We start from the raw sequence: 16,660 nt of genomic DNA, 5'->3' as shown, positions 1-16,660 counted from the left end.
AAAAAGAACGGGGTAGATTGCTTGGCAATGATACAGGAAAATGCCCATAAAATACAAACCAAAGTGCAGATTTATATGTGTAACAGGATGCTATTTTTTTCAAAAACACATAACTCTGTGTGTGTGTGTGTGTGTGTGTGTGTGTGTGTGTGTACAGAATCTTAAATGTGCATAGAAAAAGGCCTGGAAGCCCAGTGCTTTGGGAGGCCAAGGTGGGAGGATTGCCTGAGGCCAGGAGTTCAAGACCAGCCTGGGCAAAAAGCAAGATCCTGTCTCTATTAAAAAATTTTTTTTACATTAGCGGAGCATGGTAGCCCATGCCCGGAGTCCCAGCTACTTGGAAAGCTGAGGTGGGAGGATCACTTGAGCCCAGGAGTTCGGGCTACAGTGAGCTATGATCATGCCACTGAACTCCAGCCTGAGTGATACTCTGTAGAAAGAAAGAAAGAAAGAAAGAAAGAAAGAAAGAAAGAAAGGAAGAAAGGAAGAAAGGAAGAAAGGAAGAAAGGAAGAAAGGAAGAAAGGAAGAAAGGAAGAAAGGAAGAAAGGAAGAAAGGAAGAAAGGAAGAAAGGAAGAAAGGAAGAAAGGAAGAAAGAAAGAAAGAAAAGAAGAAAAAAGTCTCAAAGGATACATACCAAACTGCTACTAGTACACTGCTCTACAGAAGGACCTGGGTAAGGAACTAAAACCAAAAGAAACTTTTGCTTTACCTATGCTATTTTAACTCTTTACATGGGAACACTAGTCCTATTCTTATACAATTATAAAATTAATTTTTAAATACGGTGGGGACAGAGGAAGGGGAAAGGAAGGAGAGAGAAGACAACCGTCACGTTTTTACTTTATATCTTTTGTACTGCTTGAGTTTTGGGGGGTTTCCCCCAATAATCATGTGTTATTTGGTAATTTTTTTAAAGGGAAACTTTAAAATATTTTTTTAAAAAAAATTTAAGTGAGCTGGGTGCAGTGGTGCATGCCTGTAGTCCCAGATACTCCAGAGACAGAGGCAGGAGGATAGCTTGAAACCAGAGTTTAACCCTGTAATGCCCCTGCCTCCAAGAGGTAAGATGCCAATTTTGGGGATTCCCCTTACACAAAATATGGTGGAAAGAGGGTTTCACAGATTCAGATCCCAGCTATGATCCCTTCCCGAATGACCCTGGGCAGGCCTCACTTTCCTTGTTTCTCCCTACAGAAATGTTGCGAGGACCAAGTAGGAACCATAGAGTTCTCTGTAAACCTCAAAATGCTACCCAGACAGGAGCAATAATGGCTGTCAAGGAGCTAGAAAGGAAAAGGCTGGACAGGGGCTGAGGTACTCAGATAAAAGCCAAAGATGCCTTGTGTTAACAACAAGAAGTTGAAAGCTACCTAAAATGAAGAGGAAAATGAATAAATACATTGTGGCAATTTCCTACCAGGGAATACTATACAGCAGTGAAAAAAGATGAGCCACAGCTGGAGATACGAACGGAAGAATCTGGGTCTTGCTCTGTCGCCCAGGCTGGAATGCAGTCGCATGATCTCAGTTCAGTGCAACTTAAACCTCCCGGTTCAAATCATCCTCCCACCTTCCTTCTCAAGTAGCTGGGACTTCAGGCATGCGTCACCACACCCAGCTAATTTTTGTATTCTTTGCAAAGATGGGATTTCGCCATGTTTCCCAGGCTGGTCTCAAACTCTGGGGTCAAGAGATCTACCTGCCTGCTCTGCCTCCCAAAGTGCCAGGACTATAGGCATGAGCCACAGCACTCAGCCTAAATAAAGTTTTTAAATATAAAAAAAACTATGTATTATTTAGGGATGCACACCTTTATTTAAAAAAAAAAAAAACTTTAAAGAAATGCAAGAAGAAAAAAGCCACTAAATTCAGAACACTTGTTTCTTGTTGGTGGCTGATGAAGGAGAAATTTCAGGTGATTGGAAAATGTGTTATTTCTTAAACCAGATGAGTGAGCGTGCAAGTGCCTGCATGTTACCCTCTATATCTGACAGACTCCTTCATTTTTTCTCTTTCCTTTTTACTGTATTTTTTGCTTTTTTTCTGCTTCAACTTTTATTTTAGATTCAGGGGGTACATGTGCAGGTTTGCTACCTGGGTGTACTGCGTGATTAGGGCAGGGATGATCCCATCACCTGGGTACTGAAAACAGTTCCCAACAGTTTTTCAACCCTGCCTCCCTCCCTTCCCACTCTAGTAGTCCCCAGTGTCTACTGTTGCTGTCTTTATGTCCATGAGTACCTGTATTTAGTTCCACTTATAAGTAAGAAAATGCAGCATTTGGTTTTCTGTTCCTGTGTTAATGTGCTTAGGACAATATTTTCTAAAAGTCTATGTTGCCAGTTTCCCAGGGACCGGATCAGGCAGGAGTTGCACCTGCAGAGACAGAAATGGGTGGAGAGGGACCAAGGCTCCTGAGACTGCTGCTGAAGCTGACTGTAATGAAGGCAGAGGATGAGAAGCCTGAAGGCCAACAGAGAGCCTGGCCAGTGCTCTGCCATGTAGGTGGAGACCAAGCCAAAGGCCCTTGACTCATAGGGCAGTCCCATACCTGCCCTGGCCTCTCAGCGTGACTCCTTGGTGACACAACTCCCACAGCACCCACACACCTACACCCACTTCCCCCCCACACATACCCCTGCCTGGGCTGCCCGGTTTGTCCACTGTGTAGGTGCTCAAGGACACAGAGCTCCTGCCTCTCAAGGAACAGCCTCAGGGTGAGGTCCTTGGGAGAGAAGAGTTCAGCTCTGCACAGAGCAGCCCTCAGACAAAGAGCCAGCTGCTGCTCGCCAGTCATCCGTTCCAATCTGAAGAGTGACTGACCTGGGCCAGTCATGGGAAAATCATCAAGAACTTCCCACAACGGTCATGGTGGCTGCCAAGGTCTTTCTCTGGGGGTTGGGAGCTGTGCTCCCCCACAGAACAAGGGGACCCAGCTACCCTGTGCCTTCCTGTGGCAACTCTCTGGAGGATGCCCGGATACCCTCCCTACAGATGGTCAGGGATGGGGGGGCAGGCACTGCGGGCATGTGGGGACATAGCAGCAAGAATCTAGGAGGGCAGGCACAGCAAGGCCTGGCCCAGGGGGAAACCAGGAGCTGCCAGAGCCAAACAGAGGGTGACCCAATCATTGGTTGTTGGTTGTTACAGAGTTTTTAAGACTTGGAAGAGAATGCCCTGAGATGCCAGACAGTGAAACGTTTTCATTCTGCAGCTGGGAAACCAAAGCCGACAAAGGGGAACAGTCATGCCCACAGCCGCATGGGAAGCAGTAGCACAGAAGAGACGCATACCTCGTCCTCTGGTGACCACTGTGCACTCTCTTACCACACCATGCTACTGCTCAGCCTCTCTCTCTCCCTCACAGTGGTCAGGTAAGCAATGAGGGAAAATGATGGAGGTGAGATAGGAAGAACCCGCGCTGATGTGGGCCCACAAAAGAAAGAAGTCTGGAACAGCACTGGAAGGGGCTGCCTACAAGGTGGAGACCGCCCTGATCCCAGGAGTCAGGGTCACGCAGAGGGGCACCAGGGCTGTTGAGGGAATTCAGGCCAGGTGTCTTCAAAGACCCACCCACATCTGAGTTTCTACCACCCCAAATAGGGACAGATGCTTGAGACAAAGCCAAAGACAACTCATCCAGAGGGGACACAGCATGGTCCACAGGTGGCAGAGGGTTGAAGGCAAGTGTCTTAGTCTGCTTTCTGCTACTATTCTGTTGATTATCACAGACTGGTAATTTATAAAGAACGAGTTTATTTGGCTCATGGTTCTGGATGATGAGAAATCCAAGTGCATGACACCACCATCTGGCAAGGGTCATGCCAAGGTGGAAGACAAAAGAAGAAAACCAGCGATTGAAATAGAGAGAGCACTGACCAAACTGGCCCCTTGTATAACTAACCCCCCCTCCCCCCACCCTGTGATAGTGACATTTATCTATTTATGAGGGCAGAGCTGACAAACCATTCATGAAGCAAAGGGATTATGTTTCCAACATATGAACTTTTGGGGGACACATTCAAACCTTAGCAGCAAGTTATCCAGAGCACAGAACATCAAACCAGTCTCATCATCTCCCACTGGAATCCTGTTAATGATTAGCATCATTAATGATAATAGCAACGACCATTTACTGAGCGCTTACCACACTGTTGGCCCATGCTGAGTGCTTGCCACATACTGTCCCATTAATTCCCACCATTCTAAGAGGTAGCACTGATGTCATACAGAGCTGACAGGTGAGGATGCAGAGGCCCAGAGTGACAGACACAACACCTACCCAGGTCTGCCAAGTACTGAATCATGTGCTCTTCACCAGGGGTGCTCAAGGAGCAGCCTGGACCAGCGGCACTGGCACCGCCACCATCCACTGGATCAGAGGCTCTGGAGTTGCAGCCCAGCAATCTGTGTTTAACAACCACCCTCTACCTCCACCCCCAGGATTCTGATGCATGCTCAAGTTTGTGTACCAACTGCTCTGACCATTTCCCCATGTTGCGAAGGAGAAAAATCAGTATTTCTGAGTCTGGTATCAAAATCTTTTAGGGTATTTCCCAGGCCAACTTGTCAATTCTCTCAAGTTGAGAGAGGCTGATTCCAGAATCAGGAGAGGCTGATTCCAGATATTCTGACTAGTCTACTAAGTCCCAGAACAGACCCAGGTTCCACTCTGCACTTCGTCATTTTTTTAGGGTCCAACTTTGAAGTCACTTCCCTCCAGAAGAGCCCCTTCAACCATCTGGTGCCCCCAAATTACTCTGCACTCCAGTTATACCTATGCCATTCCGACTCATTTGGCACTTACTGGCAGACAATGCCTTTCAGGTCTCACTCATAGCACATCTCCCCATTTGACCAAAAGTTCCTGGAAGGCAAAGCCAGCTCCTTATGCACCTGTGCATCAAGAACACTGCATGGTACTGGGCGCAGGAGCCATCAGGAAATGATGCTTGGGAGAGCACTGGGAGAGCAGACTCTGGTTCTACTCCTGCCTTCTCATCTCTAGGCCTTAGTTTCCTCATTTGTGAAATGTGCCATTATTCTACTCATTCATTGAACAAACTCAGAAAAGCCATCCACCAGGCACTCTTCTCCCGCTACAGAAATACACTCGAGAGGACTAAGGAGTTCCCTGCTCACCCCCTTCTATTCTAGGAAAAGAGAAAGACACTAAACAAACACTAAAAATAATTTGCCAGACACTAAGTTCTATGCACACGCTTTCTCATTAGCAAATAAACGAGGTTCTTTCATAGCATGATACATGCATGAGAAAAGTAAAATAGTAATGACAGAAAGTGAAAAAAGGGGCTGCTTTGCATAAAAAGATCAGGGAAGGCCCCTCTGAGGAGCTGACATTTGAGCTGAGACTTGATCGATAAGGAAAAACCAGTCATGGGAAAAGCTGGGGAAACATGTTCTGGGCAGAGGGAACAGCACGTTTGAAAGCCTAAGGATGAGAACAAGTTTGGCTTGCGGGAGGGGGAAAAGCAGGCAAGCATGGTGTGGCCAAATCACAGCGGGTAAAACAGTAACCAGTGGGTTGGAGAGAGAGGCAGACAAACAACCACCTACAACGCTGCCTCACTCAAATCAGGTCGGCCTGACCCAACCAGGACATCCGGGCCCCAAGTCACAGGCAGCACTGGGGGTAAGGGTATGACTCAGACCCCACAGCTTCCTGGGGCCCCGAAAAACCTGGTGGGGGTATCCAGGGGTAGGCATCAACCCTCAGCATGAGTGCCATGCCATACCCATGGAACACCCAAGACTGGGAGACAAACATGGTTATATAAGCGTGGAGAACATTGCACACTCCCAGTAGCAGCTTCCAGAGGGGCATGATCAATTGCTTCCATGAAGTACCAGTCCCTGATCACATTATTTTCCCGGGACACAGCAGGACAGCAGCCTTGGTCAGGGGAAAGGGAACACGGTCCAGGATTCAAGGGTTGCTAGTCTTGGGAAAGTCTTAACCTTCTCTAGGCCTCAGTTTCCTCATCTGAAAATTAAGAGTTATTAGAAAGATTAAGAGAGGCTGGGCACGGCGGCTCACACTTGTAATCACAGCACTTTGGGAGGCTGAGGCGGGCAGATCACTGAGGTCAGGAGTTTGAGACCAGCCTGGCCAACCTGGTGAAACCCCATCTCTACTTAAAATCAAAAAATTAGCCGGGCATGGTGGCGGGTGCCTGTAATCCCAGCTACTCGGGAGGCTGAGGTAGGAGAATAGTTTGAACCTGAGAGGCAAGTTGCAGTGAGCCGAGATTGCGCCACTGTACTCCAGCCTGGGTAACAAAGTGAGACTCTGTTTCAAAAAAAAAAAAAAAACAACATTAAATGAGATACAGAATATAAGCACTGTGACCGGCACATAGTAAGCTATTAGCATTAGCATTATCAGTTTTTTCACTGCCTCACTTTCTTCTGTTGCAAAACAGAGAACACCACGGGGATGCTGAGTTTGTACTAATTAATATTCTACCCTCCTAATACAATTCTACCCTCCTTTGTCAAGGACTTTTCTTAAAAATTCTGAGTCCCCTTTTCTGACCTCTCATCAAATGCCAAATTCCCCTCTATCACACCCCATTGTTTGGAAAATGAGTAAGTGCTGATTAAATCCCATTTTGACGGCACTATGAAAAAAAAAAAATGATGCATTAGGAATCTACACATTTCCCTGCACTGTCATTCTGCAAGGGGGTGGGGAAGGACGTTGCTGATTCTTCTGCATCATCCACAAAAGTCCCTCCCTCCCCCTACCAAAACACAATCTCTCACCCAGTTGCACAAAATTCCCATCTGCTCCTGTACACACAATGAATGTACAACGCACACGTGCACACAAATATCCTACAGTGGAAAGGTCAGCCTTCAAACTCCATCCCCAGAAGCACTCCCGGAAACTCATCTATCCTGCACATGCACACAAATGTCTCCAACAATGTGCATGCAAAACATGTTCAACAGAAATAGTATAATAGGAACTCTGGAGCCAAATGCTGAGTTCAGATCTGACTTTGCAACTCACAGCTGTGTGACTTCAAGCTCCAAGTACCTCGGTTTCCTAAAGTATAAAATGGAGATAAAAACAATGTTTAGGATGGAAGTGACAATTAAATGAGTCTAATACACGTAGAGCGTTAAGATCAGCACTTGGAAAGCGCCCAATAAGAATTATTATTTTCCTCCTCGTGACATATGTACACTGCTTCCACAACTTTATACGAAACTCCTGACGCCGCGTAGGCAACTCGTCTCCACAGGGTAGACACCCAAACGGCCGCAGCGCCGCCCGCACCCGGAGGGTCTGCGCACTTGTACAGCCGCCCCACGCCGTTCCCAGGCGCGCTGCCCCGCGCAGTGCGCACGCGCGCCCCCCACCAGCCTCAGCGCCAAGCAGGGAGTCCCCTCGCTGCCCTGCCTCGCAGCTGGCGGAGAGGCCTCGGGACCTCGCGCGCCGGGCCCGGGTGCACAAACCATCTTCCCAGCTCGCGCCCCGCCACCACCGAGGCTCTGGACGATCTGGGCCTGGCCTCCCTTCTTCCCCTCCATCCCCTCTCCGGCCCGACCAGCTTACCCGAGGACCGGGAACTTTGGGACACAGCGCCCCGCTTGCTGCGTCCAGCCCCGAATCCAGGGACGGGGCAGCGGCCAGGGCCAGGCTCCGGCCCCCCGTCGCACTCCTCGGGCTCCTGGGCGGGGGCAGGGGGACCCGGCCGAGGACTAGGAAGTGCCGGGGGCCTAGCCGGGCCGCCCCACCCCTGGGAAAGTCCCCGGAGACTGGCAGACCGCTCGCCCAATCGTGCTGCGCGCTCCGGGCGCGCCCACGGCCGCCAGGGGTGGGACCGAGCGAGGTAAACACAGGCTGCCCGCGGTTCCGGGGGCCCGCGGTGTCATCACGTCCCCTCGGCGGCCTTCCCCTCTAGGAGCGACCTGGCTGGCGCCACCGTCCCGGGCCCGCGCGGCCCCTTGCCGCACTCCCAGCCCCGGAATCCCTGGCGGAGGCCTGGGGCCACCTTGAAAGTCGGAATTTCAGAGCGGAGGCGAGCCACAGAGACCACCTAGACCCTTCCTTGTGGCGAGGGGCGAGAGCTGGAAGGGGACCTGCCAAAAGGCACGTAAGCATTTGGCAGTAAGCCAGAGCTGGAGCTCAGGGCCCGAGTTCCGTCCAGGGCGCTCCAGGACTCTTCTTAACGAAACTATAGAAATTCCAAGCTGAAAGGACCCGTAAAGACTCTTACCACTAACATTTTTTGCTCCAGACATTGTAAAGAATTCCCAGACATTGTAAATGCTTTGCGTGCATTATTTTCTTTGCATAATCACCCTAGTGAGGTGGGTTTTACTACCTTTTCTTAAAATAAATAATATTTGAGTCACAGAAAGGTTAGATGACCTTAGTAAAGGGCTGAATCAAGATTCAAACCCAGGTGGGCAAATCCAGAAGCCGCCTTCCACCCTACCTACCTATATGTGGGCTAGATAATCCCAGCAGACTGGGATTTCCTAGACCGGTAAGGAACAGAAACTTGCTTTAAGGGTAGGAAAGCTTTTTAAAAGTTTATACTTCTATTTTTAAAAAGAGAGAAAGGTAAATTTTAATTCCAAAAAGTAGAAGGCCTAACCTTGGAATAAAGAATAGCTCTTTAAACTAAATATAGCTTTATGAAAAACCTATTGCAAAAGACTCATTTCACTGGTACTGTTGAAAACTTAGTCATTGACAGGCCCTCATCCTCAAAAAGAATTAGGGGAAAGGATTTGGGGAACTGTTTAATACACACCCTCATTTTACAGAAGAGAGACTCATCAATCAACTGTGACTTCGCGATAATACACAGGCAGACGCTTGCCCAAATTAGATACCTAATCTGGGGATTCTCCTTTAAGGTTTTGTAACGTCCTAGGGTTCCTTCAGTTACTTCAACGGTGTTATCAGATCTTCAAAACGATATTCATTCTAGTTGATGAGAAGAATTACACTTATGGCTTGATTCAAAAGGGAGGGAGGAAGCGATGCAAACACCAAAGCACCACTGAGTGTCACCACTGGGGGGATCTTACAGAGAAATTGGGAATCCTGGCCCCGGTTCACATAGCAGCTCCCAGGCATCATCTCCACCCATCAGGTCCCCACCTGCCAGTTTTCTTCCTGCTCTTTGCCTGTACTTCCCAATTCTCTTCCTGCAATGCTGTCTTCCTGTTCTCAACCCACATGTTCTCCACCCCCACCCTCTATCCACTGAAAACTAAAATTTACCTAAAAATGACTGGTCTCTAATTACTGGCATTTTGTTTCCACACTATTTCAGCTGTTTTTGTAGCATGTCTGGCCTTAGCTGGGCAGACAGTTTCGTTTCTCAAAGTGCCCGCTAGGAATTCTCAAGCTTGACGTAAAAATAGCATTCAGTCATCTTTTTGTCTGATTTCCTAGTTCTGGATCCTTTTTCTTAACAGTTACAATTTGTGAGAAAACTTGTTTATTTATAAATCGTGACTACCCTCACCCCTTCCATTCTTTTAAGTCTTGGTTTGTCTTCAGGGTATTCCACCCTGATAGAGGCCCTGGAGCCCATTGATAACAAACCCGTATTTGACAGATAGGTAAATTGAGTCCTCTGTCTAGAAAAGGACTTGCTCTAGGCCACACACAGAGTGACACAACCGGGATTGGAATCCAGGGCCTTGGCTCCCAGTCCTGTGTGCTTGGTCCGCTGTACCAAGTTGTCTTCACAACGACATGATTTTTCTCACTGTCTTGCAGAAACTCACCACTGTCATAAACACAGGCTATGAATCGAACTAATGGGATTCCAATCCCTGCTCAGCCACTTACTACCTGGGTGGCCCCTCTAAGCCTGAGGCTTCTGTCTGGAAAATGGGGGATAATATACCTATTCCTCATGTGATCATGAGGATAAATTGGATAATGCAAATAAAGCCCAAGGCTCAGCACACAGTAGGCATTCAAGAATGATAGTGGTGTCTAGTTGTGGGCTGCACGCATTGGGTAGAACTTTGCTGTTAAACTCTGCAGTGCAACCTCACCAGGCTCCATCCCACCATACACATCCTCTCTGAGACCCTAGCCTCTGGGGGCGTGGCAGGAATGGGAGACAGGCCCCCTAGCCTGGCACTGCCTGCTACCCTGTGGTCTGGAAGGGGATTTCCAACTCAAGAAGCTGGGCCTGACGCTGGGAGCTGAGTGACTCAGGCAGGTGCAACCTCTTGTTCTTCCAGAGTAATGACAAGCACTCGCACAAAGCCACACCCAGAAGGAAGATCAAACTGCCTTTGTTTTGTTTTGTTTTATTTGGTTTTGTTTTAAAGCATACAACTTCTCAATCTCCTTTCTGCTACTCCCTCCTCCACCACCTCTACTGAGATAGCTACAGAGTCAGACCCAGATACACATTTGAAGGAAATAAAACACATACAAAAAATCCATCTATAACCAACTTAACTCTAGACCAAGTGCCAGAAGAGGGGTGGAAGCTGCATAATAAAAGCATTGAAAGGTAACATATGGAGTATTTGCTGTGTGCTAGCTCTGCGCTTTTATTCATAATTTGTCTCCCAACCAGCTTATGAGGTTGGTACCATTATCATCCACATTTCACAGATGAAACTGAAGCTTTGAAGTATTAAATGACTTGCCTAAGGTCTTACAGCACAGCAAGTAACCAGAGCTTGAAGATCCAGGCTCTTAAATGCTTAACACTCTTAAGCATCATGCTCCAAAGTCCTGCCAGCTATCAAGACATAGAACTGAGAATGCCAGGCTTGAAAGGTCTTTAGAAATAGTCAAGCCAAGCAGGGCATGCGGTGGCTCACGCCTGTAATCCCAACACTTTGGGAGGCTGAGCCAGGCAGATCACCTGAGATCTAGAGTTCAAGACCAGCTTGGCCAACATGGTGAAACCCCGTCTCTACTGAAAATACAAAAATTAGCCAGGCGTGGTGGCGGGCACCTATAATCCCAACTACCCAAGAGGCTGAGGCAGGAGAATCACTTGAACCCAGGAGGTGGAGTTTGCAATGAGCCAAGATCACACCATTGCCACTCCAGCTTGGGGACAAGAACAAGACTTCGTCTCAAAAAAAAAAAGAAAAGAAAAAGAAATGATCAACTCAGTCTTTTCATTGTAGGGCTGGAACCACACCACGGGCCAGAGAGGGGCAGGGATTTGCAGGAGGTCTTACGTTGAGTTTATGATTCATACACAGGACAGAACCCAAGTATCCTGCTCCCAGCACAGTGCTATTTCCACATACCCCACTGATTGGAAATGGAGTATCTAAATCAAACAAGCACATGTCTCATTCCATTAGGAGAATGAGTGAATCAGGGCCTTGGCTAGGGGAGAATGGAATTCAGGGGGAGCAGCTAATGAACTAGGAAAAGAGCAGCCCTGGGTCCCTTCCTTGGAAATAGCCTGAGGCAATCTCAGGAGTGTAAAACCCTCCAGTGGATTCTAGGTACTTTTTGGTGCTGGGTGTAAGTGTATAATAGAGAGAGATTTTGATGATAGTTAAATGAGATAATGCGCGTCAAGCACATGATACTGAATAAAATTGTTCTAGGCAATTGTGGCAGTTTTTGGTAAAAAGTAAATAAATGAGCAGAGTCCATGGTCCTAGCTTCTCTCCTCTGCCTAAGAAGACATTTTTAATTCTCTCTATCCACCTCCCAAATACCTGCATGAGGAGGTGGTTGTATCTTCAGAAGTTTTCACATTTATTCAGCACCTTAAGGGGAATGAAACCATTTCATATCCACAACTTGCCCGTTTCCTAAGAGACCGTCATGCAGAGGATAAGGTGTGGGCTCTGGCCTCCGGGCTTAAATCACAGCCCTGCCACTTACAACTCTGTGCCTTGGTTTCTTTATCAATGACATAAAGATGATAACTGTGCCCAATTCACAGGATGGTGACAATCAAATGCCATAGGGCTTGGCCTCAGTACAAGGTGGCAATGATCATTATGATCATCAATCCTGTGAGGCAGCAGGGATTGCTTCTCTCCTTTCCCAGGAAGACCCCAAGGTGTGGAGCTGGGGAGCAGCTCGCCCTAGACATCACACTGTCCTCTGAGGAGCTGGGCCTAGAAGGCATCGCTGCTGACTATTCTCCAGGCTCTTCCCCCTTCTCTATCCCAACTATTTTCCCTGTGGCCCTGGGCCTGCCTGTTACACTTCAGTTTCTAGGGCACCACTGGAGGAGAGGAAAGGCAAAGTGACACTGGGGGAAATTCCCAGCCTCGTCACATAGTCACATACGCGGCCTAGCCAAGCCCCTCCCACAGTTCCTAGGAACCCTGGGTCCCCCGACTCCAGCTTCTCTCCCCCTGGCCTCTCCGTCTCCAGGTCAGGGTGTCAAGCTGGATCTGGGCTTGCATTCAGGGTTGCCCCTCGTCATCCTCCTGGAAGTGGGAACAGGTCAGCCAGGCTCAGCCCGCCCCAGCCTCTCAGGAAGTTAGACCTACAAAACCGGAGCATTTCCTAATCCTGGGAAGCCCTAACAGGGCCCTGAGAGCAACCCTCTTTCAGTCCCACCCACCTTCCTCCCTGTCCTCTCCCACACCCTCTTCTTCTATGGCCCCTCCCCGCTCTCCCTCCATTCCTCTGTAGCCTAGAAGCCACCATCAGACTTGGCCTCTGTTCCTTGCCTCTTCTAGCCAGGGACTTCCCTGGACTGTGAAAAGATGCCTGGGGAGGGGATGAAGAGGGCCATTTGGATGAGCTGGCCTTTTCTTCGTCATTCCTGGTTCCAGAGTTTCCTCATTCTTACGGTAATTTTTATGGACCACTCGGGATACAGGAGTGGACCAATCAGACCCGCTTCCTGCTCTCTCAGAGCTAACAGACTCTCAGGAGCCATATGGGGCTATCTAAATAAGTAGAATTAAACTAAAATTAAATAGAATTTTAGTCCGGATTTTCTAAGTAATCAAAGAGGAAGCTGCATCAGCTGTATCTGCCTGCGCTTGGCCCACTCCCTGTGCCCTGGGCTCTCTGTTAAAGGTTCCACCACAAAAGAGTCCAGCGGCCCTAGAAGCAGAGCAGGCAGGAGAGAAGCAAGAGATCCTTTTGCTCCAGTGTTAAGGAGGGCCTCAGCCTCCATCATGTTCCCCTTAGAGGCAGCATCGATTCTTGGTCTCTTCCTATCTAGCTGCAGACTTCTAACGTGCCCAGTACACACCTGTACACTCCCCATCAAAAATTCACACACAGACACACACAGACTGTACACACAGATACACAAACAAATACAGTCACCAACTTACACCCACACAGACACATACACACCTCAGGGATCTGACACAACACAGGCATTCTCACACACACAAACACCCACATCCATGTTCACACTCGCACACCTCCCTTTTCTTGAGGGAAGAACACAAAAATAGGCTTTTCTTTTCCCTTTGGAAAAGCTAGTAACAACTAGAGAGAAAAAGATCAGCCAAGAAGGCAAGGCCAGAAGAAGAGGGGCAGGAAGAAGAAACGAGATGGGGGAGAGAAGACAGCGGAGAAGGAGGCTGCATGAGGAGCAGGGGCTGGGAACCCAAGACTTGGGTGGGAAGAGCAAGCTGGGCTGGGAGCAGCAGACCCTGGCTGGCAGGACATGGGAGGCCAGGTGGCTCTTGGCATGGAGCTGGGGGTGTCTGCTGACCCCAGCACCCTTGTGCGGTGGGTCCTTACCCCTGTCCTGGCCACCCACCCCCATCTGGTCACTCACCTGGGGAAGGGCAGGAGAATACCAGGGTGTGTGCACCGGGGGCGGCTGTCCCTGCGAAGGCTCCTGGGCTCACTGTGCTTCTGCAGGAAGGAGGGCTGGGCTGAGCTGACTTTTAGGCAGGAGGGGAATTCCCCGAGATGGAGGAGCCGCCACCAGGCAGCCCTGCAAGGCCCAGCTGAGGCCCCATCCTGCCCCCTAGCAGAGCAGAGGGCCCTTATTTGTCAGCCTCCACCTGTCATTTCCCAGACTGGCTGTCCCGTGCTGTGAATTCCAGGGAGTTGGCAGGGGAGGGGGGGGAATATGGGGGGAAGAGGTGGAAGCCTGATGCTTCCTCAGCTGGGTTGGGAAGAGGCACCCGAGGATGGGCTGGGGCAACCTGGCCTGGCCTCCCTGGGTTCTCCTGAAGACCTCCATTTCCTCCTTCGCCTAAGGTGGGGGATTCCAGTGTTCAGGGCCCTGAGGAAGCTGCCAGATGCCCAGCCCACATCCTCCCACCCCGTTCTTATCCCACCTGTTTCCACTTACTCTCTGAGGCTTCTCCATCCATAGTGAAGGAGGGGCCCACTCCTTTCTTGGTGCATGCCGAGTCACATTTGGATGTCAGGTAAGGCCTTAGAAACTGCAGCCCAAGGAATTCTGCACTGACCAGCTGGAGATCCTGAACAAGTCACCTCGTCATCCTAAGCCCCAGTAATTCCCTGCTTAATGAGTCCTGCTTTGCCTGACTCCTGCCATTTAATGGTAGTTAAAATGATGGGCCGGCACAGTGGCTCATGCCTATTAATCTCAGCACTATGTGAGGCCCGAGGCAGACGACCCCAGGAGTTTGAGACCAGCCTGTGCAACATGGCAAAAACACTGTCTCTACAAAAAATACAAAAATTAGCTGGGCGTGGTGGCACTTGCCTGTAGTCCCAGCTACTTGGGAGGCTGAGGTGGGAGAATTGCTTGAGCCCAGGAGATTGAGGCTGCAGTGAACCATGATGGTGCCACTACACTCCAGCCTGGGCAACAGAGTGAAACCCTGTCTCAAAAATAATAATAGATTTAGAAATAACAATCATGATTCGTAGACATCCTTTGTAAACTACTGACTGCTTTACAAACGTAATGTCTTTGTTCCTTATCCCCTGAAAAGATGCCTGGGGAGGGGATGAAGAGGGCCGTTTGGATGAGCTGTAGCCTTTCTTCATCATTCCTGGTTCCAGAGTTTCCTCATTCTTATGGTAACATTTATGGACCACTGAGGATACAAGAGTGGACTAATCAGACCCCGCTTCCTGCCTTCTCAGAGCTCACAGACTCTCAGGAGCCATATGGGGCTATTTAAATATAAATCAAGTAGAATTAAACTCAAATTAAATAGAATTAACAGTTCAATTCCTCAGCAGCACAAGCTGCATTTCAAGTGCTCAACCACCACATGTACCTACTACATTAGATTACATGCGCATATGACATTTCCATTATTATAGAAAGTTCTATTGGATAGCACTGCTCTGGGGGCCATAGGTAAATGAACAGGCGATTACAATAAAGTATAGGAAAGATGTGTTTTGGCAGGAGAAATGCAGGGGTCTTTGGGAGCCTGGACAAAAGAGTATCTAGTCAGGATATAGGGATCTGGGAAGTCTTCCTGGAGGAAGTGACATCTAAACTGAGACCTGAAAGTAGCCAAGAAAGAATATAAGGAAGAGTGTTCTCCACAAAGGGAATAGAATATACAAAGAGAAGAGAGAACATGTTCCGAGAACAGAAAGAGAAGAGAGAGAATATTCCATGAACTGTTCACTCTGAGTAGACCAAGGGGTTTGAGGCAGATTGGGTGAAGTGACAGAGGTAGACCTGGAGAAATAAACAGGTCCAGGTCGCAAGGGGCCACATGCAGCCTCTGCAGGAGGAGAGGGACGATAAGAGGTGGGGGTGGAGAAGGGTCCATTGAATCCCATCCAACTGCATCTGTGCCCTTCAGATCAGGATTACATGGGGATGCTAAATCTCCTAGCCCAATGGCCTCACTTTACAGATAAGGAAGTGGAGGCCAGACAGGGGAAATAAATTTCCAAGTGAGTAAATAGACGGACTTCCTGACTCCTACTCCAGTGTTCTTTCCCATACCACACTCAGCCCCTCAGTGGCACTGCCACTTTGATTGCCACACGTGGCAAGCAGCTACCATGCCAGACTGCACAGATATTTCCATCATCACAGGAAGTGCAGTTGAATGACTGACACTGACCCTTGAGCTAGACCAGGGGCAAAAAGATGGTATGTTTGCCTGTACATAGACCCTTTTCTCTGCAGGGGGTGAAAATGTGTGTAGCTCAGCCCTAATGTTCCTGGATTGCAATTTTCCCCCTATATATAATATTTTTACTTTGGAGTCCACCATAATCACATATTCTCTGTAAATTCGCAGAGCCTGGCTTAGACCAGTTCCTGCCAATGGAATCTTAGATGGCAAAGGGACCTTGAAGGGCTAAGGAGTTTCAAGGAGCTGGAGCGACGTGAGCTGGGATTTCCAGTTAGAATACTTGACTGGCACATCCTGTGAGGAGAATGGCTCTGAGCTCTCCCTGCTGAAATGCTGACAGCAATCAGTTTCTCTCTCCTCGTCCCCCTTCCAGCCATGGATTCCCTGAAGTTGTCTTCTCTGTTCAGGCCAGGGAATAGACACCAAGGAAGAAGAGGCCCTCAGACTGGGAATCAGTAGAGCTGACTTTGAGTCCTGGCTCTGCCATATGGCCCTAGGCAAGTCTTTGGTCCTCAGCTTCTCCTTCTATAATGTAAAAAATCAGGCTAGATGACCACTAAGGGACCTTCCATTCTGACACTTTAAGGAAGTCCAAAAGTTCAGAGGAAGGAGAAATCAGGAGGAATAAAGGTAGATTGCCAATAGGTGGTTAG

At 48.7% G+C, this 16,660-nt stretch overlaps 1 protein-coding gene across 10 annotated transcripts in view; it reads right to left on the bottom strand.

Annotated features, from left to right (window-relative positions):
* TNIP1 (TNFAIP3 interacting protein 1) overlaps nt 1-13,835 on the bottom strand; it is a 57,596-nt gene extending 43,761 nt beyond the window's left edge. For 3 of the 10 annotated variants that reach the window (XM_023227028.1, XM_023227019.2, XM_023227029.3), the window contains exon 1: nt 7,588-8,305. The gene's annotated coding sequence lies outside the window, so the exon portion shown is untranslated. Of the gene's footprint in view, nt 1-6,864; nt 7,011-7,038; nt 7,075-7,587; nt 8,306-13,753 lie in introns of those variants that run through there. The other 7 variants (XM_023227020.2, XM_023227026.2, XM_023227021.2 and 4 more) reach the window with 7 other exon arrangements.
* Between the last annotated feature and the right edge of the window lie 2,825 nt (nt 13,836-16,660).

Source organism: Piliocolobus tephrosceles, chromosome 4 (genome assembly GCF_002776525.5).
Source record: "Piliocolobus tephrosceles isolate RC106 chromosome 4, ASM277652v3, whole genome shotgun sequence".
Lineage (NCBI taxonomy): Eukaryota > Metazoa > Chordata > Mammalia > Primates > Cercopithecidae > Piliocolobus > Piliocolobus tephrosceles.
This window is presented reverse-complemented; position numbering and strand designations above follow the sequence as displayed.